This window comes from Fundulus heteroclitus, chromosome 18 (assembly GCF_011125445.2).
Source record: "Fundulus heteroclitus isolate FHET01 chromosome 18, MU-UCD_Fhet_4.1, whole genome shotgun sequence".
In the NCBI taxonomy this organism is placed as follows: Eukaryota; Metazoa; Chordata; class Actinopteri; order Cyprinodontiformes; family Fundulidae; genus Fundulus; species Fundulus heteroclitus.
In genome coordinates, this window is record NC_046378.1 from 17,276,312 (window position 1) to 17,302,830 (window position 26,519).

The 26,519-nt window shown below is 40.8% G+C and overlaps 1 protein-coding gene across 1 annotated transcript in view; it reads right to left on the reverse strand.

The window, feature by feature from the left end:
- zgc:172282 (leucine-rich repeat and fibronectin type III domain-containing protein 1-like protein) overlaps positions 1–24,196 on the reverse strand; it is a 285,696-nt gene extending 261,500 nt beyond the window's left edge. Inside the window, exon 1 of the mRNA XM_021310766.2 lies at positions 23,161–24,196. The gene's annotated coding sequence lies outside the window, so the exon portion shown is untranslated. The remainder of the gene's footprint in view (positions 1–23,160) is intronic.
- Positions 24,197–26,519: the final 2,323 nt, after the last annotated feature.

Genomic DNA, 26,519 nt, shown 5'->3' on the forward strand with positions numbered 1-26,519 from the left:
TTCCTGCAAAACTTTCACATATTAGCTTTGATATCAATAATTTGTGTGTGAAGCACTCTGTGGTTTAATTTGCTTATAGGCCACCACACATTCTGTATCAAGTGTAGAGTTTGATAAATGTTAAAAACACAGAGTGATAGATTACTGCACTCCAGCAATTCAAATCTGTTTTTGTACACATCTAGCCTGTCATTTAATACCTAGCGTATACACAAACTAATGTGGCAATGCACAGCCCAGCACCTAAGAGGGGAGAGGGGATCACAAACGGAAGAAAACAGATGGAAAATGAATGTAATCTGGTCAAAGAGAGATAAATGACATAAAAATGTACTGAGTAATGTGAACATGAAGAGAAACCAAGTGGTGAAAAATGAGTGAGTGAGAGTGATCTGAGTAAATGGAGTGAGAAGCAGACAGAGTTAAAGTGAGGCATCCATCCATCATGTGGTCTTGCCTTCGTCAGACAGAAGTAATAGATGGGGAGATGTAGAGGAGAGAGCTGACACTCCTCTTCTATCAGCCACCACTCACTATCTGGGTTTGCTTGTCAGGTCTGCTCTGTCACCTAAGACCAAGGCAATTACTGAGGGGGAGGGGGGGGGTACAGTTACAGACAAAACACATGGATCCAGGCAGAAAGACTGATGCACAATCAAGGACGCACAGTGTTTTCATACTGTTTCACTCTGTTACAAGGAAGAACTACTGAAATGTTGTTCGCACTTAAAACAGAAATGCTTTAAACTGGTTTCTTTAAAGGTATATTGCCATGCTATATGCTTTCAAAAAGGACCAAAAACCGTTTGATCATGATAAAATAAAGTTATATACACCAAGTCTCCATCCTGATAATGTTTTGATGGTCCTTTTTGTGGATAAAATAGCCCCACAATGACCAGATATAAACAGATGTGGCGCCATGATACCATGACTGCCATACTGCCAGTTTGCTTAAATAATAAAACAGTATTAAATATATAACACTCCACAATGCCTCACAATAAAGTGGCAGCTCGACATGATTGAAGACCAATGATCTATAATAACTTTAAGAGCCTCATATCAGAACATTTACTCACGTCAATCAACTCTGCAGTCACATCTGAGCGTCGGCAGGTTTAGCATCACCTTTATACTGTATTCTCAGCGACAGTCTTTTCCTCCTTGGAATCTTTTTTTCCCCCGTTTTTTCCCCCACTGGATTTTGGACCATTCTGCATTGTTTCTAATCATTATCTGCTTCCTTGTTTTATCCCCTGGTGCGCATGCACAGTGTTGTACTTCCTATGTTATTAAAAGTAAGCACGTAAGGCTTTATATACTAACAAATTGAGCCAAAACAAAGAATAAAACAAAAAAAATAATAACTAATACAACAGCAGGACATGATAATCCATCATAAAAACTTTGTATGCAACCACAGTGAGCTACTGAAGTATAAATAAAATAGTCAAATAACGTGGCTATGCACCTTTAATTATTTTATGAACACAATAAAAAATGTATTATGGAAATCCATTATGCTATTTAAGATGACAGAGAGATGTTCTGCTCCATTTTGATTGGACAACTCTCAGTCACCACCACAATGCTCTTATTTGTTCAGTTCTCTTGTTATTACAGAAATTTTCATTCATTGCAGCACATGGACAAGGATAAAAGATTTCCAATGAAAGTCACCCTAATCTGTCTTCTTCCAGAGGCAGTTATGTTTCTGAAGTTAAACCCACATCTTACATGTAGAAATACAAATGTTTTAGACAATATTTAAACAACACATGAAATGAGAAAAACATAATGTGAATATAGGATTATTAGCAAATAACTTTTTTTTTGTTATTTACTCATCTGTGGGTAATGCTAGCTAGCAAGCACTGCTTTAAGACTTGAGCTTGCCAATTTTTGAAATAACTTACAACTTAAAAGGTTCTTATCAAGTAACACAAATATCATGCTGTGATTTTTATATTATAATGTTCACCCTTTGGATTTAATTTACTTTGTACTTCACCTGAAATCCTTGGACACAAAAATGCTCTTTTAAAGATTACCATTATAGCTTAGATATTTCTATCAACTCGTTAAGGTATGTTATTAAGGTATGGATTTCTAATATTTTTAAACCAAATAAATACCAGTTTTAATGAATGAAGTATGCCTTTGACCCTGGGAGGCTAATACTAATTCTGATTTAAAGGAATTCTGATAAATAAATTGTTGAAACTTTGTTTTTCCTCATCTAATATAAGCAATAGGACATGTCTAAAATTATGTCACATTTCCCCGGAGACAGCCCGGTGTCCCGGCTGGTCGGACACGTAGAGTGCAAATTACATTGGCAACAAATGCAATACTAATCATTTTGGAAGATTATGACATCCCAGGAGCTTCATTTCAACATGCTTCAATTGAGAAATTAAGCATAGAACAGCTTAATCATTAAATGTCGATGCCTCAAAGCGTAAAGAAAGCAGTATTAGTAAAGACATACTCCTCCTGGTTACAAGCTCATATGCAACACTGACATTTCTCCGCAATCCTTTGGAGTTTTGGAAAATCAATGGAAAAAAAACCTCCCTTCATATGTTCATATTGTCTCTTCATATGGTCATGATTATCAGATCACGAGTCACTCCACCAGATACATACGCAGCAGTGGTGTTTTGTTGTTGCCATAATATGTCTGTTGAAGTCATATTCAGGACAGATCTATCCACTATTTGACTCATACAAGTCACATGGCTTGTATGATACAAGTTAAATACAAGTCAAAAGGTGCACCAGATTATAAGGCGCACCATGAATTTACGTGTCTATGTGTGTCTTTGTCCACATATAAGACACACCAGATTATAAGGGTGCATTACATATTCTTCCTAAGTGTGTTATATCATTCCACCCCTTCAGTAGGGTGACCAATTGCCCTCGATTTCTAGGGATAGACCCTGTTTTGGATGACATGTTCCCGGCAAAAGCTGTCACCAGAAATGTCTCCGATTTCAGCGTATCATGATGGAGTAAAAAAGTTTAGCGCAACAAAACTGCAGTCTTGTCACTGTCCCGCGTAGTAGAGTTTTGCCGAACGTACCTTCCCTGCCCTGTCGGTGTTGCAGTTTGGACAAAACAAACCAACCCCCTGTATATATCCTATGTTTTGATGACCTAGAAGTCAGTGTCTTGACCATATATGATTCAAAATTGCATATTTTAGTTTGTTAGCTTCTTTAGCTTGTCACATTTACATCGTCCAAGGCACTTTATTTCCGATGACTCTTCTTTTGGGATACTTACGAAAGTGAAGTTTCACACAGGATGTGGTTTTCACATTATTCCCTGCCAAACAGGAGAGTATACGCGCAGTGGCGGTTCTAGACCAAATTTACCAGGGGGGCCAAGGTGGGGCCAGTGTTTTTTCACAGGGGCACAGAACAAAAAAATAAAAAAATCAATAAAATGGCAATATTTAAATGTGTAATAATATTAAGTAAACCACTTGTGATCTGATCTAGCAGTTGAAAACTTTGCCCCCAGCTCAATACGGCTAAAGTTAAACATGGAACATCTTAAGTTTTAAATTCTTAAAAACTGCATAGGTAAAAAATTATATTGGTCAAAGGGACCAGTCAGTTATGGTTTCTTTACCATTGGAAATAATTATGACAAGTGTATTTATTATCATGTCTTTAGTACAGGGGCCAGGACCATTTCTACAGGGGCATGGGCCCCTGTTGGCCCCTGTCTAGAACCGCCCCTGTACACGCGTCTGAAATATGAACTTTAATCTAATTTAGCCATCATGTAACGTTATGCTTCTGGTGTACATTTATTGACTGATTACAATGAGAAGCTAATTTAAGCGTAGGACGCGCATATGCTATTTTGCTGCGCTTACTCACCCTACCGTGTCCGGTGTGTTTCCTCCTTAATACCACTCTCTCCTTAGAGACAGAGTTATCCTTCTCTGCTGGGAGGAGAGAGAAGTTGGACTCAGTCTGATCACACAGTGAGGATAGCATGTTCATGCTGGAATGCAGTATTAGTTTTATGCCACCCATAATCATTTGCAGGTAAAAGAATTTTCTCTAATTTGGCCAGAAGTTGGACTACACTGCGCTGCTTCTAACATAAGGCCGAAATAAACTGAACTTCTATATTGAATTAGCTTACTTGGTTTATTGTTCCTAGTGCGTAATCTGGGCACGGGCATGAATGCACTTCTAGTTGAGACATCGCAGTCAGGCAGTCTTGTAGACTGCTCAGGAGTCTGATCAGGTAGTGATACAGTGTACCGTAATACTCCAAATATCCATTGAGTGAAGCAGCTTTGTTTCTAACTAAAGTCGTATCTACACATTTTAACAGATTTCTGAGCACATTGAACCACTTAAAATTGGTCAGTAAGCAGAACGGTAATCATATATGAGGTGCATTGGGTTATAGGGCGCATCATCAAATATTGAGAAAATTTAAGGATTTTAAGTGTGTCTTATATTCCGAAAAATATAGTAAGCTATTTCAGTGTTACCACTCTGCTTGCACAGCCACAAGATGGCCACGACGCATGCGTCTAAATTGAGTAATTTACGTCTTTCAGGAATACCCTATGTGATAGATTTACAGGACATAAAAGTAGTGGAAAACAATAAAATATGATATTTTGAAATGATTTTAACACCAGAGAATAAAATAAACAAAGGGAATTGCAATGGTGGTGTTTTAAAAAAAAATCTATATTAGTTGATGGGACAAATAATACAAAGGAGGCATAGACTGCAGTTTTTTGTTGACTGCACAAATTACTAGCTGAAGGATGAAATAATTGAAGAAGAAAAAAAAAATCAAGGAACATTAGAATTTCGTTAATACAACATTAGAATTTCCTACAATACAGAGCTGAACAAATTTTGTCATTTGTAACAATGCAGCCACAGTTGTGCAAATGACAACATTTGTTCAGCTCTGTATTGTGTCAATAGATAAAATTAGCAATAGACAAAATTAAAAGTCATAGGAGTTGTCAGGTTTGTTTATCGATGAACTCAGAGTACACACACACAGGACAAAAGTTTGAGAGGTTTATTGTAAGGTGAATGATTGATGGATGAGGTAACCAGAGGTGCAGGAATACAGGGGCTCAGGGGTGCAGGTGAAGGCAGGAGCTGACGGCTTGGAGAGAGAGTTCAGCTAAGCTGGAAGGCTTGGCACTGAACCAAGTCTTCTCAGAGTGGCTAGTCAGGTTAGCAGAACTTGAGAGACACCAGGGTACAGAGCTGAGGTTCTCCAGGGCGGCTAGTCAGGTTAGCAGAACTTGAGAGACACCAGGGCACAGAGCTGAGCTTCTCCAGGGCGGCTAGTCAGGTTAGCAGAACTCTGGAGACACCAGGACACAGCAGAACCTCTCCAGGAGCAAACAGTGAACAAATAGTCTTTAGAGTGACTGGCAGGACTAACCTTTACAACAGGAGCAAAACAAAGCTTCCAAGGCAAAACGGGAACTGGCATGGAGAGGTGTAGAATGATGATGGACCAGCACTAAAGTGAGGCAGAGGGAGGCTTAAATAGAAAGACTAACAGGTGAAATGCATCTGACTGAATAATTACTAACAGGTGTGACTGACTGCAAGGAGAGTGGAGTGAAGGCTGAGTGGAAGGGAAGGAGGAAACTAAAATTTAACAAATTAAAACCCAAACAAGGTGGAAAAACTGAGAATAATAGTAAACCAAAGCCGAATCAAAACTAAACCATGACATTACCCCCCCCTCAAGGCCGGTCTCCGGACGGCCTAACAGATTAAACAACCACCAACCCAGGGTGGGTGGAGGGAGGTACGGATGGCGGGCTAGAGTCAAATCAAACTGATCGGACCAGGGTGGGTGGAGGGTGGTACGGATGGCGGGCTAAAAATCAAACAAAAACTACCCACTCAGGGCGATCCAAGACAAAGTAAAAACGAAAGCGGACTAAAGGGGTTTCTAACAACCCCTGGTAGGCAAAAACAACGCGTCTAACAGATGCTGACAAGCGAGCATCGCCACCAGGCTAACGGGCAAGACTAGACGCACAAATGCTAGAGGGAAGGAACGGGCGCACGACAGCGCCAAAGGGAAGGAACGGGCGCACGACAGCGCCAAAGGGAAGGAACGGGCGCACGACAGCGCCAAAGGGAAGGAACGGGCGCACGACAGCGCCAGAGGGAAGGAACAGGCGCACGACAACGCCAGAGGGAAGAACAGGCGTACGACAACGCCAGAGGGAAGAACAGGCGTACGACAACGCCAGAGGGAAGAACAGGCGTACGACAACGCCAGAGGGAAGAACAGGCGTACGACAACGCCAGAGGGAAGAACAGGCGTACGACAACGCCAGAGGGAAGAACAGGCGTACGACAACGCCAGAGGGAAGAACAGGCGTACGACAACGCCAGAGGGAAGAACAGGCGTACTGAAAACACCAGGGCTCAAAACACACGCTGGAGCATGACTGGCCTACAGAAACGCGAGGGGAACCCGCCGGGGCGTGCGGGAAACGCCGGGGCTTGGGGAAGAACACGCCGGGGCGTGAGGGAAACGCCGGGGCTTGGGGAAGAGAACGCCGGGGCGTGAGGGAAACGCCGGGGCACAAGGGAAGCAGGAACATCTAAAACGCCAAGGAACAAGAACGGAGGGCGTACTAACACGCCGGGGAACCGAGGGCGTCCTAAGACGCTGGGGAACCACAAATCAGAGGGCATTCTAACATGCCGGGGAACCAAGAATCAGAGGGCATTCTAACATGCCGGGGAACCAAGAATCAGAGGGCGTCCTAACACGCCGGGGAACCGAGAATCAGAGGGCGTCCTAACACGCCGGGGAACCGAGAATCAGAGGGCGTCCTAACACGCCGGGGAACCGAGAGACAGAGGGCGTCCTAATACGCCGGGGAACCAAGAAACCCAAGACAGAAGGCATTCTAACACGCCAGAGGACCAAGAAGTCTAAACGCCAGGAACAAGGAGGCGTTCTAACACGCCAGGGAACAAAATAAATCCAGAATACTAGGGAACGGAGGGCGTCCAAACACGCCAGGGGACTAAGGAACTAAGAGGCCAAAACAAAAACCAAGGAAGCTCGAACCAGCCAAAGCTAAGGAGCATGAAACAGCTCAGGGCCAGGGGTCAGAAATCTAAGCGAGCGCTAAGACCTAAGGAGCGCTGGATACTAGGAGCGCAGGACAAAAATAAAGAATCAAACCAAGAACTAGAAAATAAGGCAAAACTAGAGCAGGGATAACACCACAAAAGAAAAACTAAGGCAAAACATTAAATCAAAACACTAAAGCAGAAAATGAAACTAAAGCTAACTACAAATAAAGGAAAAACAAGAAAAACTAGGACTTGAACAAGTACACTAACGTGACAACCAGAGAGCTAAAGCTAAAATGACAAAGCTAAGCAAACCTAGAAAACTAAGGCAAAATCTAGAATTCTAAAACAGAACAGGGAAAACAAAGCAAACAAAGACTAAGAACTCTAAGAAAACGAAGAACCCCCTAACTAATTCCAAAACTGAGGAATACTAAATAACTCTAAACTAAGGCCGAGCTATAACAAAATAAACAGAAGGCACTGGCCTTAAGGGCGCAGGCAAAAACGGCTGCTAAGCAAAAGAAACGTCTTGGTGGAGGTCGTCCTGGACGAGGCAGGCGGCGGAGCAGCATTGCCCGACTAAACCCTCGAGGAGGGCGGCCCCGACGAGGCAAAGTCAAGCGGCCCGGAGACCGCGGTCGGCGGCTCCGGCCGAACAGAAAAGTCAAAAGCGGGCGCCGTGGTGGACGGCCCCGACGAGGCAAAGTCAACCGGCCCGGAGACCGCGGTCGGCGGCTCCGGCCGAACAGAAAAGTCAAAAGCGGGCGCCGTGGTGGACGGCCCCGACGAGGCAAAGTCAAGCGGCCCGGAAACCGCGGTCGGCGGCTCTGGCCGAACAGACAAGTCAAAAGCGGGCGCCGTGGTGGACGGCCCCGACGAGGCAAAGTCAAGCGGCCCGGAGACCGCGGTCGGCGGCTCCGGCCGAACAGGAAAGTCTGGTGCGGGCGTCGTGGAGGACGACCCCGGCATGACGAACCCGAAACAGGTGTAGCACCAACTAAGGCCTCGGCCTGAGGCGAAACTACTCCCTCGGAGGCCTCGGCCTGAGGCAAAACTACTCCCTCGGAGGCCTCGGCCTGAGGCAAAACTACTCCCTCGGAGGCCTCGGCCTGAGGCAAAACTACTCCCTCGGGGGCCTCGGCCTGAGGCAAAGCTGCTCCCTCGGAGGCCTCGGCCTGAGGCAAAGCTGCTCCCTCGGAGGCCTCGGCCTGAGGCAAAGCTGCTCCCTCGGAGGCCTCGGCCTGAGGCAAAGCTGCTCCCTCGGAGGCCTCGGCCTGAGGCAAAACTGCTCCCTCGGAGGCCTCGGCCTGAGGCAAAACTGCTCCCTCGGAGGCCTCGGCCTGAGGCAAAACTGCTCCCACGGAGGCCTCGGCCTGAGGCAAAACTGCTCCCACGGAGGCCTCGGCCTGAGGTAAGGCGGCTCCCTCGGAGGCCTCGGCCTGAGGCAGGGCGGCTCCCCCGGAGGCCTCGGGCTGAGGCTCGTCGGCCGGCGGATTTATTCTCTTGGTGGCCGGCAGAGCGGGGCCTTCGGCGGCCGGCAGAGCAGAGCTTTCGGCGGCCGGCAGGGCCTGACGGGGTTCTCTGGCGGCTGGCAGAGCGGGGCTTTCGGGTGGAGGCGGAACCATCTCCTTGGCTACCTTGGGCGCTGCCGGGCTACAGGCTTCAGAGGGCGGGTCCTCCCGAACCCCCTCACGGGACTTGAGCGGCAGCGGATCCTCGGAGGCCTTAACGCGTCGGAGTGCCCGACGTCTTAGCCGGGAGGAGCCAGACGGGGAGACAGAGTCTGTCAGGGGGGTGGCAGCAGGCCCACGGGGAAGAAGGTCGTCCCGGTCTCCGTAATAAAAACTCCACAGCTGGTCCTCCTCGACGTGTGGGGCTCTGTTGGATGGAACATCGAGCTTTACTCGGGGGGCCAGCTGCGAGTCATAGAGGTGGTGACCAAGGCGATGAATGGATCTCCGGCTTCTCTTCTCGTGCTCCGGGGTAGCGGTGACAACACCCACGTAAAACACCTGGGGAGTGGGGTCGGCCTTGATCGGCGGCGCAGGGTCCCGGGCAGAAGCCATCCTGGCATACCTCTCTCTCATCAGGCGTTCGCACATGTCCAGGTAAGCGCGGACCACCGGGGTGTCAGCCCCTGCAGGTAAGTCCCATGTGGTGTCTGAGTTCATCTTTGGCTGGTCCATACTGTCAGGTTTGTTTATCGATGAACTCAGAGTACACACACACAGGACAAAAGTTTGAGAGGTTTATTGTAAGGTGAATGATTGATGGATGAGGTAACCAGAGGTGCAGGAATACAGGGGCTCAGGGGTGCAGGTGAAGGCAGGAGCTGACGGCTTGGAGAGAGAGTTCAGCTAAGCTGGAAGGCTTGGCACTGAACCAAGTCTTCTCAGAGTGGCTAGTCAGGTTAGCAGAACTTGAGAGACACCAGGGTACAGAGCTGAGGTTCTCCAGGGCGGCTAGTCAGGTTAGCAGAACTTGAGAGACACCAGGGCACAGAGCTGAGCTTCTCCAGGGCGGCTAGTCAGGTTAGCAGAACTCTGGAGACACCAGGACACAGCAGAACCTCTCCAGGAGCAAACAGTGAACAAATAGTCTTTAGAGTGACTGGCAGGACTAACCTTTACAACAGGAGCAAAACAAAGCTTCCAAGGCAAAACGGGAACTGGCATGGAGAGGTGTAGAATGATGATGGACCAGCACTAAAGTGAGGCAGAGGGAGGCTTAAATAGAAAGACTAACAGGTGAAATGCATCTGACTGAATAATTACTAACAGGTGTGACTGACTGCAAGGAGAGTGGAGTGAAGGCTGAGTGGAAGGGAAGGAGGAAACTAAAATTTAACAAATTAAAACCCAAACAAGGTGGAAAAACTGAGAATAATAGTAAACCAAAGCCGAATCAAAACTAAACCATGACAGGAGTCAGCTGTTCCCACTATTTTGCTACTCATGTTTCACTTCAAACAGTGTTTTGTGTGAACACAGAACTTTTGTTGTTTGAGCTGTATTGTGGTCAAAACCGACTCTAATATAAACCATCTTCTGAATAGCAGTTAGCTCTACACTCACAAGAGAAACAACCCAATTCTCCAAACTAAGATCCTTCTGTCTGTTTCGAACCATTGGAATCCCAATTTAAAACTCTCTGTAGGAAATTGTTTTGTGATGAAAGAATCACACTTTATCTGAGCGATAGGAGTGTTTGATTTTCTTTAAGGTCAACCTTCCTTGTCTAAACTTTGTTTCAGTACAAAATGTAAATGTAGCAAGAACTGACAAATGTCATGTTTTCTACTAATAACACATGTAGTCATTGTAAATAATACATCAATCTAAGTCGTTCTAACTTTTCCAAAATTTAGAACAAAGTACATCAATGCAACATTTAGATTTGGCATGTGATTATTATTTTTGGCTTTCCTGATCCTTTTGTATCTACATCATACAAAAAAAATTAAATACCTTACTGAAAGAAAGAAAAATATTATAGATAACAGATTGATGTAAATTGTGATCTGTGTTTGTGTAGAGACAGGGATTGGTTTTGACCTCTTTAACATTCTTCCTTTTTGACAATTTAACCTTAACTAATCACAGTGTAAAGCTCAACTGAAGGTGGTCTGTAACAGGACCAGACTGACTGCAATGGGGAAAATGATTAAAAAACAGCGTACAGTGATGCCTTCCCTGTCTGTTTCTTTTGAGTGTCCTTCGTTGTGCTGCAAAGTTATCAGTTATGAATCTGTTTTACACTGCATGAGGAAATGGATGGCTGGTGTGGGAGTTTGAGGAAAGTGTCAAATGTGTGAGTATCACACACTCTGTGCATGGAACTTGGCAGCCCTGAAGCATAAGTTATGGTATTCCCACATTTATTTAAAGAGGCTGCAAGAAGAGGCATCCTTCATGTGTCACCATCCATCTGTTTTGCTATATACTAAATCAGCCACGGTAACATAACAACTGGATCTTGCAAAACGTCTGTACAGACAAAACTACAACCTTGGAGTAGCAGAAGCCCTCAGTTGGACAGCAATAGGGGCCTCATGTGAATTACTAAAAGAGCCAGACACAGCATTTAAGTTGATCATTTGGCTTTTATACTCACCAGAAAGGAGACTGAAGAGATCTCTTAGCACCAATCCCACATCTTTGGATATACCTTCAGATGGTCTGGACAGAGATGTTTCAGCTATCAGCCAACTGAATATTGGGTGAATGATGAAGATTTTGCAAACCAATCTTGTTAATTTGTCCACACCAAACAGAAAAAAAAAATCCCAAGAGGCTTCTCCCAAACCAGCCTTTTTACTGCAATGCATTTCCACGCATCATGTTATATTAATGAAAGCTGGCTGTAAGTCTAACATTGTCTTCATATTCTATTGTCAAAAATAAAAATTCAGCTTCTGTGGCAGCGTAAAGGATAAATAATGCATTTTTCAAATATTGTCAATGGTGCACTCTGTAAATTCACTCAGTTAAACAAAAATATACTTCTAACATAACGCAAAAGCAGAAGGTTTATATTATCTGCGTACATGCAGTTGAGCTATTAAATGTACATGTCATATTTTTTGTTTATTAGTCAAATAGTCTTGAAGTAACTAGAGAAGCTGATACCTGAATAGATTTGAATTACCCATAATACCTGATAGTATGCACAGCAACCTGTACCCCAGTAGCACCATTGCTTTCTCTACAAATGGCTTTTTACACACACACACACACACACACACACACACACACACACACACACACACACCCTCATAATAAATTGAACGTACTAATAGGGCGCCACAAAATATGCTAATGTATTACTTTAATTATTGTGTTTGATTCAGAGTATTTCTTAGCTTCAGCAGAGTGTTAAAATGGACACAGGCCAATGCTTCTCCCATTCATGGCTAATCAAATCAACTCGTCCAATCCCCTTTTGGGCCAGTTTTATTTTGTAGCCGTCTCTGTACTGCATACTCGGAAAAGCAAAGCCAGCTATTCGAGCATGCGGTCATCTTATATGATTGGCAAAACACTGGAAAGGAAAGAAATTTCACTGACCCAAATCATAGTGAAGGATTTCTAAGTAAGTTGACTAGGACACACAACAACAAAAATACACAAACCACTTTCTATTGAAACTCTAAATTGAGGAATATAAAATTAAACATAACAAGTGTGACTAATGATATTGAAAAAAAAATACTATTACTTTTTTCAGTTGCTCTGGATTCTGTTTAATCCTATTTCCATACAATCAGTTTTTTAAATGTTTGTGTTGAGCAAAAAAGAACATTTTAAAAAACAGTCAGGGCCAAAAGGTAAGTCAAATTCAATGTAGTCTGATGCAAATAAAACTGATCAGACATGGATTTAAAATGAATTACCTGCAACATTAATTACTTTAACCATCTTTCCATACTCAAATACACTATAATAAAGAATACTTGTCAAGAACAAAAATGTATAAAACATCTGGCAATGACATGATGCTAGCTCCATCTAACCATGTATCCATTTCCCATATTTGCTTAACCCTTCTGATGCATATCAGGCAGCTATTAGTGGTTAGTGGGTAAGTGGTGGGGTACATCTTGTCCATGTATTGAGTCTATCAGTGGACAACACAGAAACTCACAGAACAAACAACCTTGCATATGCACACACTCTGACCTAAGGGCAAGTTAAGAGAGGCTAAACTAATCTAACGTGTTTCCTAACTGTGAGAATCTTGTAGAGACATTCCACTGCGGTCCACTATGTCTTAGCAGCCATCTGCCGGAAAATCTTAGCGCACCTCATGCTACCATCTACTGACAAGATTCACGGAGATATTGATTTAATATTCCAGAAGGGCTTGGGAACTGCCCATACTGCCGTTTGTACCAACTCCTGTTTTAATGACCATAGTATCACTCTGACTGCTCATTGTTGTAGTCTTGAGGTGGTCAACTATGATTTTGAGGTGCTGACCCACCATCTAAACATCTCTGATGATTAACTAAATAATTTGAGTCCATTTCAGTCAGACCTCCTCGCGCTCCATGAGGACAGTTGCAGTCTAGATGCATCCATGGTTTGGTTTATATGTATAGATATTTTTAGAATTATGCACAGGGTTGTATGGAAGCATAAAAATATGGTGGGAAGGTTATTCCATGCTTCATTTGAGTCATACACTCAAATACATCTGAGATATGTGTTACAGATTATGAAATCAATCTAACATAACCAGACGCTGTCACAGGTTGAGGAAAAGTGGAGAAAATGGTAGAGCAGAAGTTCCAGGAGGTAGCGTCTGGACACTTACACGATGCATTGGGCTTGGCTGAGCAACTGATATGTCCTTCTGTCTGCTCAACACAGCACCCTTCTAATACTGGGGTGCTTGGCATTCAGCACACCACTCGCTGTCTTTCGCCTAGCTTCCCCCCCATCCCCCTCTTCTCCTCACCTCACACTCTTTTTCAGCAACCTCTCTTACACGTTCTCCCTCGGTGCTGAGGCACTGCGCCACTGAACCGGCATCTGCTCATATGTATGAACTAGGTTGATGTTAAAACACTATCCAGAAGAAGATATATATATATATATATATATATATATATATATATATATATATATATATATTTCTCTTAATTCAGCTCCAATATCACATTCACTTCCTCACAAATGCCACTATTATTCTAGATCTACTTTGTTTTAATATATATATTGATGTGTCACCTATTCATCCCGGTGCGTCTTGTATTTATGCAACAAAATGCCTCACCAGCAACAGTATCACTGAAACCATATTGTTTTAGTTTTGAAACAAATCCAGTCTCTTAAAATAGGCAAGACATTGCATGTTTTTGCATAGGTATTCATAGCTCAGGAACTATTTCACACTTCATTAGGTTTAATCTCAAACTCACTTTTTTTATTCACATACATATAAATTTGAAAAGTGTGTCATCAGTCATCCTAGGTCCACTCTGAATAAGCATCTTATGCTGCATTTATGGCTGAAAATCTTTAGGGGTATGTCTCTGCCAGCTTTGCACATCCAGAGGTTGGAATTTTAATCCATTTTTATTTGAAAAATAACTCAAGCTCAGTCTGATCACACAGTGAGGATAGCATGTTCATGCTGGAATGCAGTATTAGTTTTATGCCACCCATAATCATTTGCAGGTAAAAGTTAGAATTTTCTCTAATTTGGCCAGAATACATTCTTCCAAATGTTTAATGTGACATCTGGTAAGATGCACAAAATGAGTTCTTACGTATTTCATTTAACATGACTTTAATGTTGATCCATTACATAAGTGTATAAATAATACCAACCTGAGTTATGGATCTCTGCAGCTCATCCATACATACCATGAGGCTCTTGAATTATTATCCAATTAATGCTCACTATGGGTATGCGTTGGAAGGTTTGCAGTTATGTTTATATTATTCTCTTTGCACTTAAGATTACCTTAAATTTCTCCACATTATCACTTACCTACTTTGTGTGTTTTTAGTCTTTCTGATGCTTTTTGTTCACTCACGTTCTTTAACAAACTTATGCAGCACTAAACAGTTGTATTTTTACAGTTTCAATTATATGTAGCTGGATATATAGGGATATCAGAGAAAAATGCTTGATTATAAATGCATATGAGAACACAAGAAAAAGTTAGAAGCAAAATAAAAAAATAAGGTGCTGTATCTCCAGTAAATTCAGTGTATACACATTGAAAACATTTATTTTTGAAACTATGTGCAGTTCTAAATCACTTTCCAACAGTAATGAAAAAATTTTTCCTCTCCTTTTTCTCCCTCAAAAAGAAAAATTGAGTTTCTCTGTGTGGGTTCAATTTTTACTCCGCTCTGTCTCTTACACAGCCACATCAATCAATTAGACTTTTCACTCCTCAAGAACTTAAACTTCTCTTTAGCACCATTATTCAATTTAACATCGACAGAATGAGAAGCATTTTATACTATGCCAAAAATAGATGACTCTATTGTATGAAGTTGGTTCAGACTGCTTTTGGATCGTTTCTCTATGCCTCTTAAAAAAGTCAGGATCACACTGCAGAACCATGCTATTCAGCCTCTGTGACTGCTATGGAGGCTCTCCGGTGACATATATTATTTCATGCTTCTAAGTAATGTAGGCAGGCAAGGCAATTCTATTTGTGTAGTGAATTGCACATAGCAGCTCAAATAGTTTCAAATCAAGGTTAAGGGAACCCAGAACAGTATTGAAACATCCATTACACTATGAAAATGTTTTCCACAAATGCAGTCTTTATTTTTACCTTGCACAGTGAAAATACCATAAAAACACAGCAATACAAAAGTAAGCAAAAGTATAAACACACAAATCATCCTACTGAGATAAAAACAATACAATAGCTCCCTTCATAGCTAAATAAAAAATGCATAAATAAAAAAGAAGTAAGCGTGTTCAGCTACACGCTGAAATAATTCGATTTTTTTGGTTTATTCTTTCCAGCCTGATGTCTAGCGGTTTAAATGCAATCAAGTATAAACAATGATCTGAAATGTAAACAACTAGAAATCCAAAAATAGTTCAACTGGAATATTATCCTTTTAAAACATTTAGTTTTAACTGTTTCATTGAGAGGGACTGGATTAAAATTTGAATATAGCTGCTGTTTAGTAATGTGCCTAGATTAAATAAAAATGCATCACTTTTAGAGGGAATCTGTAAAAGAAGCAGTTAGTTTAATGGTCTTTTGCATCTGGAAAATGGTTTTACAAGGAATAAAAGCTAGAGACAGTTAACTATTTTTAAAAATACAAACACAAGCTATGTACTGTATTTATTTATGCAAGAAATGTTGAAATTCTCAAAGTAAGAGGGGCTGAAGGATCAAGAATAAAACTAAATGTGACAATGTGACATTTCGTTTGAAAAAAAATAATAAAATAAATAATAACAATTCTAAAAAATGTGATCAGGAAAGTGCAGGAAACATGAAATAATAATGTATATAAATAAAACAAAGTGTCCCAAGATCAATCCCAGTGGGTCAGATTTACACCCATTAGTCCTGAAAATGTGTTGTTGACTGTTAAAATAATTACATGTTTTTCCTACAGATCTGTAGTGCAAATCTTTCTTGAGTAAAACATTGGAAATAACAGTAAAATGCCTGGATAAATATAGAAGACTTCTTAAACCATATTTTTTTTTTTTTTTTTAATTTTAGCTTAATTTATTTATATATAACACAGCACAACTATTTTTGGCTAGGATTTTTTTTCTTGTTTTTTAAAATTTACATCTAGGCTCATTAGAATTTATTGCAGAGGATGTTACATTTATATATATATATATATTTCAAATAAACACATTTTAAATATTTACAAGAGTATGGTGATGATGAAATGAAGATCGTGGAAAACAAAATAAATGTGAAAATGTTGCAGAAAATTGATTTCCATTGTTTTGCACATAAACGCCTATCACTCTCAAACATACCACTACTCCTCCCTGTTTTAATACAGTTTGCATATTGAAAACACCATCAAGGACTTCACGTTATCGACTGTTGCACAAGCAGCAGGGCTGAAAGGCTTTCATTATTAAATGTCACACAATATCTACCCTACAATCTTCCAACTATGCCACACTAAGTTTAGGAGGACAAAAAAATCCCACTTATCTGCTCTGAATTCCATCCAACAAAGAGAAGTGTAAACATAACTGCTGTGCTCAAAATTTACAAGGTTTGACAGCAGTTTTATCACACTCTCTGGTTTCTCTTATCCCTTGCGTAGATTTTCTGAAATCTTCAACCTAAGCCCCAATAAGCCAGAGGGATAATACAGTGACACCTCTGGAGCCTGTTTAAACTGGAAATCAAGGTCAAATGAGGGTCTAAATCCTCAGAGACCCCTACCTGTCCCTGCACATGGCTCCGTTTTTGCTGGACTACAACTGATTACATATTTGAGCTAGCCAATCCAGTCTGTCCTTAAATGCAAATAAGAGATCAAATACACAAAAAATGAGCTATGATCTGCCGCTGTTTTATTATTTTTTTATATAAATACTGTTACCCTTAGAACTACTGTTCCAATTGCAAATGGCTCTCTTATATGAACTGACATGTCAAGTTTGAACTCCTCTAAAAGGGAAGATGTACTGAAATGAAGCTCTTCACTCATCTACATGAAAGTTGTTCAGCTACATATATGAACTCAAAACTGGGCCAACAGAGCATGCACTTCACCATCAATCAAGGCAGCAGGAAGGGTGAAGCCAAGGGTTCTTGTGGGCTCCCAGCAGACATTAATGGGATAAAATAAAACTAGAAGGGCACTTAGAGATTACACCCTCCACTAAGGCCAATGCCCCAGTTTTCAGTTTTAAAGAAAGTGATCTGGTTGCAATTAAATATAATGGATTCTTATTTTGCTCATGTTCCAAATCTCTTCTAAGTTTAATCAAATACAGAGAGGTGATTTCCCCCCCCCCCCCCCCTTAATCTCACCGACAGACAAGAAAACAAGATTGTGTTACAGGCCTGCTAACTCTCAAGGACTCCGCTGTGGAGTCATGTGGCTGGCACCTTTCACACATCTTCAAGTGAAAAGAAAGTTTTTCTAGTGCAAAACAAAGTTATACCAGATTTCCATTGTGACAGCCCTGTCAGGTTACTATTTGTTTGAGCTGCTGCAGGAACAGATCCATTGGCTGGAGCGCAGCAGGTGAAGTAATTGGAAACACCTGAGTTAGTCCTTTATGCCGATATAAAGGCCTTGGTGCTGTGCAGGACTGAGGGATGGGCTGGTCCGTCCCCTATTTTTGCCATGATTGTCCTCCAGAATTTTGTTTTTTGTATTTGTTTTTAATTTAACACTCAGCATTATGTTCAACATTGTTACCCATTCATACTGACTTGAATGATTCCACAAACTAAACAACTCTTTATTTTTGTTAATTTTGATAAACTAAATATTTATAAATAATTTTCTTGCATCCTTTCCCTTTTCAGTCATGATCACTCAGTCAGGTTGTAACACCATATAATAGGTCAGTCACAGTTGAGGAGTTGGCAGGAAAGAGAAGGCAGCACCTGCAGCAGCTTTCTGCTGGCACTCGCTTTCCCATCATCACAGGTTAATCACTCGCTGAGGCTTCAAGGATGCATTCATTTCTTACAATATGATGTAGAAAAAATCTGATATATCCCAAAAATGTCAACTCTAAAATACCAAACAGTAATTATCTCATAAAGTTATCAACGGAGAATGTACTTAAATTATTTAAGGATACAATTTATCAAAAGGGATTCATTGTAATCCATAAGAAGAACAGGGTCAATATAAGAGCAAATTCTTCAAATAAAAAAAAAAGGTTTATAATGATTTCAGCCATGGGCGGTTCTTGCGTGAGTTTTATCCTGTGTGAGCCCTGCTTTCTGCTGCCCCACAGACAAGCAAACACACTTTACACACATTTTTACTCATGTAATTTATGAGAAATGTTATGATCTAAAAACACTAAAATAACGCATATCTCATTTAGAAGGATAAGTGGTTGATTTCCACAATATAGTTAAGAGAGCAAAAAGTCATTTTTCAAATCACAAACTGTTTCAATCAAAAAAAAAAAACAACTTTGACAACCACTTGCTTTACGCTTCTGACCTACAAAATAACTGCAATATGTTACATTTTTTAGGTCTAAAAATCATATGACCAGCTGATAAACAGCCAGATTAATCAGGAATGCAAATAGTATAACAAACCCTTTAAAACTTTAATAAATACCAGGACATTACCTAAAGACCCCTTCACTGTTCTATCATAACCCACAATATGGGCCCAAGCCTGACTTTTGAAAACACTGCTTTGGGCTAATCAGTCAAGTGTATCCTGAACCGAATCGGTACACAACATCTGTGACATGGACTTGCTTCAAGCCAATTGCACGGAAACTATGAAACAGTTTTTATTTATTACGGCATTCTCTCAAAGTTGTATAATTCGATTTTGGAATAAGGTGTGGTTCTGGTCTCTATACGTCGGTCTGGGCAGCTGTTAGTCTGACACTCCTATGAAAAATCCTACCTCATTCAAACACACAGCTCTACCTCAAAAGATACAAACTACCACTGTAGGTGGATGAAATCCTCTCAGTAGCAAAAGGACACAGATATATTCTCAGTTTTAGTGTTCAGTTTCACTCAACATGTGGAAGAACTCAAATATTACAGCGAGAGGGGGGGACTAGGGTTGGTAGACTGTGGTTGGTAGACAAGTACACCCTCTTAAAAATACATAGATAAAGTGTCAAGCAAAATCCACAACAGAAAAAATTAAAGGTAGAGTTTTGCACACCTGTTGCAGATTATGGACAGCCCCAATTGTGTATTTGTTTCAAAACAACATTAGCAAAGTTGGAATTTAAGGTGTTTATCTACACTGTTCCAGAGTTTGTTTCATAGTTTTTGAGATGATTTCAAAAGTACAATTAACAACATTTTTTTTAAAATGTCAATTTATTATAAGAACATTGATGCAAGTAATGTAAAATGTCAAGTCTTAGCTGGAAATGGCACTTAACTCTCTCTAGTTATCAGAGGAATCTGACTCAAGTTTTCTAAGCTACCCTTTGACAACAGCAATTTAGATTAGTTAATATATACTGTATTAACACAGTAATTACTAAAAGAAAATGAGTGCCACATAAGTATGTTGTCACCCCCATAGACATTACAGAGAATATGTTCCCCTCAACCTCCCCTTACGTTTCTCGCCAGCTGCAAGTAGAATATTATATTTGCCATAAAGGCACCAGATGGATATTGATTACCTCAGCATTTCTTAGCAGTCGAATGTATTCCTTAAATACCGCATCATTTCTTTAAAGCCTCTACAAGGTAGTTTCCATGCTTAGGTTTTATATCCAAGTGTTCCCCTACCAGCTATTCCACTTTATTGTAAGTACAGAAAAAAATGACATAGACAAAATCTATCCACTCATCCGTCTATTGGCTGTAGACACTTATTCTTGCAGGGAAGTAAGAGTATGGGAGTTACAGGGGGTCTGGTATCTGTCTCTAGGAGTCATTGGACAAAAGGCTTGCACAAACTACATGCACAAACCCATACCTAAGGGCAATTTGGAGAGATGAATTAACCCGACAGTCATATGTTAGAATGGGAGAGGAAGCCGGAGTACCTCGAGAAAACATAGCATTCATAGGGAGAACATGCAAACTATCCAGAAAGATGTAAACAAAATTAAAATTTGAAATAAACCTTCTTTATCCTAATTCATATTTAAGTAATTTATGTTTAAATATTAGAAGTATGCTTTTATGATATTAAGATATTAAGCTGTTTTTAAGAAACAGCTTTTGTCTTTAATTAAAATCACCCAAAATGCTCAAAAGTGTGTTTAAAAAGAACTCTGGTGGTTACATAGGACTTTGTATATAGTTATACTATATTAAATGTTTGTTTTAGCTTTGTATGAAAATTAAGGGTTGCTATTTAATAGCTAATGCAGAAGAAATAAAAATGACAGATATGATGCAGATAGCTAATGTTATTTTATTATCTAACTACCAGCGTGTCTCCTTGTTTCCATGGTAGTGGAAGAGTATTCGGTTCTTGTACTCTATGTAATGCTATTTTTGAGGGGGACATGAAAATGCATTAATGACACATTTAATAAAACAAGGAAGAAAAATGACCATAAAATTAGAAGAAAAGAAACAAGTTGTGTGCTGGCGATAGCATATATGTCAGGTTCATAGATGATTTAATGAGTCAAGGCCATTAAACATAACAGTAAACTCAAGGGTTGTGTTAATCAGCTTCTGAATTATTCAAAAGCATGATAAGCATCTATGGGTTTTTTTTTCCCAGCAACCCTCTCGAGGGACTGTAAACATGTTGAGCCATCAGATTTCCTTCATAGGGTTTCACTTTTACTGTTTTTGACAATTTATGAAATTATGGATTTTGAAGAAAGTTAATGCATGGCTGTTTTTTATGTATAAAGATTTGAAGATGTGCCGTGCATTTGTAATCAGCTCTCCTGAGTCAACATTTTGTCACAACAAACGTTGTGCTGTAACGGTTGTTTTTTGGCGAGTGCATCTCCAAGTGATGCCCATTTTTCCTTGCAAAATAGCTCAAGCACCGTTAGTTGATACTGAGCATCTATGAACAGCCATTTTCCAGTCTCGCCACAGAGCCTATATTTGAATTGTCTTGAGTTTGACTGTGGCATTCCATACAGGAATGTGGTCTGAATCTCTCCATCATTACCCAGTAGACTGCATTTAGGATCCTTGTCATGCTGGAAGATGAGCCTCTGACCCAGTGACGTTTCTTTCTGCGACTTCTTCAAAGTTGCCAAGAGCCGTTGGCTGCTTCTCTGAATGTTGCTGTCCTTGCCCATTGTGTCAGTTTTGGTTGAGGCTATATAGTAGTAGGTTTGCAGTTGGACCATACTCTTTCCATTTTTTGATGATGGGTTGAACAGTACCCTGTGAGATGTTCTGAGCTTAGGATAGTTTGTTATAACTTAGTTTTGCTTTAAACTTCTCCAAAATAATATCCCTACTCGGCCCATTGCATTCACTTGTTTTTACAATACTATTTGTATATTAATGTTGCCTAATAAACCTCTTAGTACAATAAACTTGAGTGAGAAGCCTCAGCGACACAGTAGGACCAGTTAGGTGTCTTCTGAAGGTAGTTGGCTGGATTCAATTTAGTGTAATCAGAAACAACAAAGCTAAATACAGAAACCTACCAAATATTTTAGTTTTTCTTAACCATTTTTTAAAACCAGGTATCCTTTTTCTTCCAGTTCACAAATATGTGCTACATTGTCGAGATTTGAAAAAATGTCTAAAAGTTAAAGGTTGCAATGCAAGTCCCTGTATAACTTCTTTCAAACTTCTGTTCATATTGAAACAAAGCTGAATTAAGGGTACAGAGGTCCTAGGACAGAAATTAGCAAAATGGTAACCATCTTCCTACAAAACCCAATTAATCTTCCTTGTGTGATTACATGTGTTTTAAATGGGGCTTTGAGCAATTGCAAAACCCACCAAAATGCAATTGGGGCAGTTGAATGAAGAAAATATACCAGGTAAAGAGGAGCTGATGAGCTGACACAGCAGACTAAACTGTTTCCTTATTGCTGTTTGTGGTCTCTCTTCATGTGTTCACCGTGAAGCGGAAACAGAGCAATGCATGCACTGGACTGTCCCAAACATTATATATACGTAGCTAGAGCGCAGACATTATTTCACACATACTTTTGGAACTTCTCCTGAGGGATTATTTCCGTACAAGCTGCAACACCTCCACTCTGTATGTTTTCTCATTTGTCTTGGTCCCTTTCCCCACCAACCATAGCTCCAACTGTTCAACTCTGCCCTCCCAATCTATTTTATTCCATTACCTTCTGCTGTCCTCCCATATTTTCTCTACTTACCTTTTCAGTAGACCGCCCTCTCTGCTGCTATTAACCCCCCCCCCTACACCCACCCATCATCCAGCTCATCTCTTCCTACACTCTCTCTGTATTCCATCTGAGCATCCTCTCCCCACACCCTAAAATCTCCCTTTTAGCCTCTCCAGTCTCACCACTCCCGACCCCCCTTCCTCTTTTGCTCAGTTCAACCTTTCTCACCCAGCCATCTGCCACCCACCCCTGACAAAACTCTGCCTCCTCTCTGTGCAATTCTTATTTCAGCCCGTTTCAGACCCCTTTTAACCACTATGACGCCCATCTCCATTCCTCGTGTCTTTAATCAAGCAAGAAGGTATCAATATCTCCCTGAATCGTGTGGGAGAGAAAACACCAGCGCCATTATCTCCCTCATCTGCCATCTCTTCTTTTCTCGTCTGTGGACTCAACTTCAATCTTCCAAAATCACAACAAAAAAAGAAAACATTTTTGCTTGCACAAAATAAAACGACTCGAAGGAAGAGGTAGATGAGGGAAATGAACTGTACAGAAAATAAAAAAAATAGAGTAGGCTATGTACCTGTGCGTCTTCTCTTGCTTGATGAGCCAGGTGAATATCTCCTCAGAAAAGAGCCTCTTAAATAATCCTCCACCTGATCGCACACGCGTCGTTAAGCCAAATAAGCAATCATATCCACTTTTCTCACGGTTTTCCGCCGCGCAGCAGGGTCCTTCAGGATGGCGGGGGGGAATAAGGCTTTTCAGTTTAGTTCCCGCTGAGTATGCACCAAAAACCGCCCGGTGGCAGCCTCTCTAACCCACAGCGGTGCACAAGTCAGCTGGGACAGGAATGAAAGAATGGATGTGATGCTCCAGTTAAACGGGCGCACCGCCACTCTCTATTCTGCTTCCATGCGAGATCTCTCCCGTATTATTTTTTTTTTTTTGTCCACACGATCGATTAATCAGAGGCGAAAAATAAAAACACCCAGCTGGCGAGGGCTGATACTGTTGGAATCCGGTGTCTGAAGGGTACTGAGCGGAACTCAGAAACCACAGTGCGCTCTGATTGTCGACCCGCTCTCTGTAGAAGATGCTCCGTGCGCCTCCATTCAGCTGTCACCGCTGCACATGAGGGAGCATATTTTACTCATCTTTGCATGCATCTGATCCACATTTGCTCTCGGAACAAAAAAATAATCCAATCGGGTTGATGGCTGTTTTATATGTCCTGTAAGGTTTGTCAAGTGGATGAAAAAGAATATACAGAAAAGCACGAGTATAATTTCTAGATAAAATAAACGATAAGACAGATACGTTATAAGCGGGCTTTTCACCTCTTTTTAGTGCCAGAAGTGACTTTGCTTTGACCTCTCTTTTCTCTCCGCATTGCTCTCTCCAAGGAAGGATGCCGGACACCAGCAGCGTGGAGCGCCCAGAAAAGCGCAGCAAAGCTCAAGAAAGAGAACAGCCTGCGTCCTTACATTCCGTTAAAAATCCTCTCTAACGACGCGTCCCTCTTCCAGCAGTTACTTTCGCACTGTGCGGCTGTTTGTCCCGGGAGGCGCTACGCCCACCAGCTCCTTCTCAGGTCTCTCCCTCTCCCTCCCTCCCCTGTGTCGGCGTGCAGCCCTGTCTGTAGACGAGTCGCTGCTCCAGGATTAGGCTGCAAGCTGCTAATAACAGATGGATGCGATATGACGCCGATGGGTGATGCGATCACCGAGGCGTTCGCCCGGGAGAAGTGGGTGATACAGTTTGGGGTCCGCCAGCAGACGCTCCGGTCCACACGGTTGAAGGTGCTTGAAGGGCGGGGCGGGGATGTCACGGTGGGCATGTTTAAAGTTGCTGCTATTTTACTGTTTGGTTAAAGTATCCACGCCAAAGGAAATTTTTTATTTCCACGTTACAGCCCCAAGGTGCAACGTAGCCAATATTTGTGAAAGATTAGCACATCACAAAGGATTATTATATAATTTAAAATTATATATATATATATATATATATATATATATATATATATATATATATATATATATATATAAATAATTTAAATAACAATAATTATTTATATATATATATATAAATAATTTAAATAATAATTATTATTTATTTATTATTGTGTTATAATGGAAAAGTAATGCTGCATGTATGTCAAGAGTTGGGAAATAAGCGTGAAACATAATAAATATATATATGCGGGCAACTGAGCTGAAATGTGACATTACGTTTAAGAGTTAAAAGGTACTTTTTGAACAAAATTATTTTCCAAAATGAGGTAATATTTCTCACATGACATTGTGGTGTTCTCAGACTTACGCTTGATTTGCAGTCAGTCGATGATGTTTTGAGCATCACTCTCCACTGTCATATGCTAAATTCTAATTATCCAAATGGCAGCTTAAAGATAGCAGGGTAAATGAGAGTGGCTATCTACAGTGTCTTTTAGTATAAATAAGGCTAAGTCCTCAAAAGAAGTTTAGTTTCCGCAGATCAATGTCTAATCCTGGTTAGGTTGCCTTTTTACTCCACTGTCTGCAATTGTTCAATTCAATTCAATTTTATTTGTATAGTGCCAATTAACAACACGTGTCATCTCAAGGCACTTTACAAATTTAAATTCAATCCGATCACCAAGACAGATTGGTCAAAAAGTTTCCTATCTAAGGAAACCCAGTAGATTGCATCAAGTCTTGACAAGCAGCATTCATTCCTCCTGAAAGAACGTAGTGCCATATTGGACAGTCGTCTGCATTGTTGATGGCGTTGTAGCAATCTCTCAACCTGACCATACAATTCAGCTTCTGATGACATAAAACAAAGCAACAATATAAAAAAAGTTGTATTGGTGAGAGTATAATGTACATGTTGATATAGAGAAATTACATTAATACATTGATATGACAATACAAATATTGCCAAATGTCTAGTGCTAGGACGACATTTTCAACCACTCTGCTGTTTTAATGCATTGCTTTGAAAAGCCTAGACTTTCTGGTAATCTTTTAAAGTGGTTTTGATCAATAGATCTTAAAGCTTTTCAAAGGTTTTTCAAAGTACTTTAGACTTTGGCTATTTCCCCCCTTTAATATTATGTGCACCGCTTGTACATCACCAGGAGATTATATTGAGGTAAATTAGTATTTCCAAAAGACATATGCACCATACTGTCTTAAATCTGGTATACGGCTTTCCATTTATTAATGTTTATTTTCTTCATTTGCATTTTCACACACCAAAACACATACCCTAAATTAGTGTTTGATCAAAAGTTGTAATTCACAGTGGCTTTTGTTGTTGCATGGCAAAGCAATCCCTCTTCTAACACAAGATATTGTTTTTACACTCTCTCCTTAGTTCAGACCGGGCAAACAAGATGTAACATGCTGCACGCTTTAGAGAGGCTGCCACGGTAAAGGAATTTGTTGACAGGATGAAGCAGCTGTTTCTGACAAACTTGGCCTGCTGCAGGCAGCAGAATTTTAACAGTCACATATGAATATATTGGGTTTTCAGCAAGAAAACAATTAAAGAAGCATCTTAATTATAAATATGACAGAGATTGTTTCGGCAAACATAAAAAGTGGGATTTAGGTCACTTCAAAGGTTGCCTATATGTTAAGTTACAGTCATTTTAGACACATAAATTAGTGGACAGTTACAATTTGTTACAACATGGCATATTTTCACAGCTGGCAAGCATTAGAAAAAAGAAATAACCAATACAACAGGCAGATTATTAGGCTTACTTTCCAGGTTCTGCAGAGTTTCATAGATAACAAAAGATGAGCGTTCTATCTCATTAGCAGCAGATGAGATAAATTACATGGTGCACTGCTGGCAGAGCAGAAAATAGTTCAAGACTGTGGCTGGTTGTGAGCTGAAGCCGGTGAGCATGGGGAGATACTGGGTATATATATATATATATATATATATATA